Source organism: Chrysochloris asiatica, unplaced genomic scaffold (assembly GCF_000296735.1).
Source record: "Chrysochloris asiatica unplaced genomic scaffold, ChrAsi1.0 scaffold00066, whole genome shotgun sequence".
Lineage (NCBI taxonomy): Eukaryota > Metazoa > Chordata > Mammalia > Afrosoricida > Chrysochloridae > Chrysochloris > Chrysochloris asiatica.
In genome coordinates this window covers 8,218,717-8,222,262 of record NW_006408584.1, presented here as the reverse complement: position 1 = coordinate 8,222,262, position 3,546 = coordinate 8,218,717, and positions in this window count along the sequence as shown.

Below are 3,546 nucleotides of genomic sequence, written 5' to 3'. Positions count from 1 at the left end.
CACCATCTCCTGAGCCTGCTTGGTCTGGTTTTGTGTTGTTGTTGATGGAGTTCCTCACTGCACTTCTACCCAATCCACCATCTTGTTTGTTCTCCCTGTTTTTCACTCTTGACTAGCATGTTTCAATAAACTAAACTTCTGGGAGGCTCCCATAATAAGAAACTGAGAGTGGCCTCTGGCCAACAACTAATGTGAAACTCAGGTCCACAATCCAACATCCTGTTAGGAATTGAATAATGAAAAACCATGCAAATGAGTATGGAAGTGAGATCTTTGCCTTTTGAGTTTTAAGATGAAACCAAAACCTCTCAAATTACACTTTATGAGACACTCTAAGGCATAAAGCCCAGGTAACCCATGTTTATATTTTGGTCTTGCAGAAAATGTGAGGTAATTAATATTCTCTCAAGTCACTAAATTTTAAAGTAGTACTTCATTGTTCCACCACCCATCATGGTCTTTTATACTATGATGGCTTTCATGTCACCACAATGGTGGATGCTATGGACGTTGCATAAGGAAGACCACAGAATAATCAATGTATTTGAATTACAGTGTTGCAAAAGAATATTAGAAGTACCAGGGATTGTCAAAATAACAACAGCAACAAAAATCTGTGTTGCTATAAGTACAGCCAGAATGCTCCTTAGAAGTTAGGATGACAAGACTTGAGGAATGAGATGGATTGACACATTGGTAGCAGCAATGGGCTCAAACATAAAAAATAATTGTGAGATTGGCACCAGGACCAGGTATTGTTTTGTTCTGCTGTGCATGGGACTGCAATTAGTGGAAATGGACTTGCTAACACCTAACAACAACAACTTATCTGCAATATTTCAAATATCATTAATATCTTGCATGGTGGACAAATTTCAGCAGACTTTTCAGACTTAAGACAGAGTAAGAAGAAACATTTAGTGATATTCTTCAACAAATTAGTCAACAAAAAAAACCCCAGTAGATTAAAGAATATTCTCTGACATAGTGTTTGAAGACTAGCCTTCTATTTTGAATGAAAGTCACTCAAAATACATGATGACTACAATGATATATTCAAGCATACCAACCATTGTGAAGGTCACACAGTGTGGGGTTCATTCTGCTGTCCATGGAATAGCCGTCAGTCAGAACTGACCTCATGGCAACTAACAATAATTTATGGTTAAACAATAAACAACAAACTCAGTGTAATGAACTGCAGTCTAAGAAGTGTAAACATAATAGGGATGAGAAGGATGAGGGAAAATGTCAAATCAAGGAACAACATGAACAAAGGCAAAAAATGGAATAATTATTGAGCTAGTGTGGAGAACATTTACCAGAAAACAGTGGAGATATATGAGAATTATAACAGAATCTTATAAACAAGGGTTTTGAATATTTATATTTCTATAATATAAATAACTATAATAGCTTACAATTGAGTGGTACTATATGCTGCACAATTTGCTAAACACTTTATGAGCATTATTTCAATTGAGCCTCACAAAGAAAAACCCTAGGAAAAAGAGGTTAGCATTATTTTAATAAGAGATAAGGAAAGTAGGGCTCAGTTACTTTATTATGAGCAGTAAAGGAACAAATTTTTTGGATATCTATCTATCTATCTATCTATCTATCTATCTATCTATATAGAGAGAGCTCTGGTAGCGTAGTGGTTATAACCTCAAGGTTGGCAGTTCAAAACTACCAGTAGTTCCACAGGAGAAAGATGAGGTATTCTGCTCCTGAAAAGATTTACAGCCTCAGAAATCCTGTGCAGGGTCACTGTGAGTTGGAAGCGACTCCATGGTACTTAACAACAACAATATAACTCTGGTAGTAGAAATCATTTTAATCAACTTTTAGAAAAGACAAATACATCATTTTCCAACATAATCTTCAATTTCAATACAGTTTATTCATCTATCAACAAGCTTTCATGTTCCCTTATTCACAAATGATTTAGGATGAGCTGTAAGCTGTGAATGCACCACTATATTCGTTTCTTCATCAGAAGTGAATCTTAGTCCCCAGAGGGCTGCTTTCAGGGGACCAATCAGGTAAAAGTCCGATGGAGCAAAATCAGGACTATAGAGAGCACACTTTCCTTAACATCTCAAAATGAAGTTTTTGCAGAGTGTTAACAGTGTGCCTGAAGTGTGCAGATGTGCACTAGCATGCAAGACCACAACACCCTTGAATAATAGTCCTCTGTGTTTAATACAATGTTTAGGCTTTAGTTCTTCAGCGAGCAGCTCACTGAAACAAGCATTATTGATTATTGAACATTTTTCCTGATAGTGTTTCTATATTGGTCCTTAGGAATCACAGAAAACTGTAATCATCAATTTTTTTAGTTGATGGTTGACATTTTTTTTCAATGTTTTATTGTGAATTATGTGATAATTTACATGGGAGAACATTAGCTTTTCATTCATACTATCCATACTATCGTATATCATTTCATTGCCATGGTTACAATCCCCTCCAAGCATCATCAATGAACCAAAGAATATACCCTGCAAGCCTGCCACCTGTCTATCAGCACACTTTTGAATCTCTTCTTGTTCAATGATTGAGGATATTTCCATTCCCTACTTTTCAGTTTACTCTCCAGCTTAGAGTAATGAATCCATATCTTGTCACCAGTTATTACGATTTTCTTAAGGATGTTTTTACTTTTCTTCAAGTATATGTCCAAATTTTATTTGCAGTTGTCAAAATGCTTTTGTTTATAGCCTTCTGTGAGTTGTTTCAGCATTCATTTCACACAAACTTTTCAAAACCCAAGTCTGTCATGATTATTTTATGGCAGAGTCATGCCTGATTTGCCACATAATCCACTGTCACTCGTCTATTTGACAGAATAATTTCACTTGCATGCTCAATGTTGTCATCAGCTGTGGACATGGGTGAGCATTCTAATATAACCAGTGTGTGTGTGTGTGTGTGTGTGTGTGTGTGTGTGTGTGTGTGTGATATAATATACATGGAGTCCTGGTGGTGTAGGATAAGAAGTGGACCACAGGTCGATTTGGACTGCATGGTCAGAGGTTCAAACTCAAAATTCTGAAAGTGATATTTCCATCTCTCTAAACTTTTCCTGGAGTCCTGGTGTGGTGCTGTGGGTTAATGTGTTGGACTACAAAGCTGGTCTGAATTTCAAGGTCCCTGGTTCAATCTTACCAGCCACTCTTTGGAAACCCTATCCAGGTTTGGAACTGACTCTGTAGCACGTAACACCAACAACTTTTCCATGGAAATCTTATAGTCTTCAATTTGCACCACAGCAAAATGTCAGTTTTGGCCCCTTGCTATTTGTTAAGTGCTGTTGAGTTGGCTCTTACTGATAGCAATGCAGTTGTCAATGAGCAGCTAGTGGATTTGAACTGCAACCTTGAATTACCAGTCCAGTGTTTCCCTACAGCTCCACACCAGGATCATAGAGGGATTCAAATTATGTTCATTTTAAATGTTCTTTTAGTGTTTGGTACAAAAGAAGTCTAAAAGAGCAAGATAAGGGCTGTAGGGTAAATAGGTAAGTTGTTGTTGTTGTCAGGT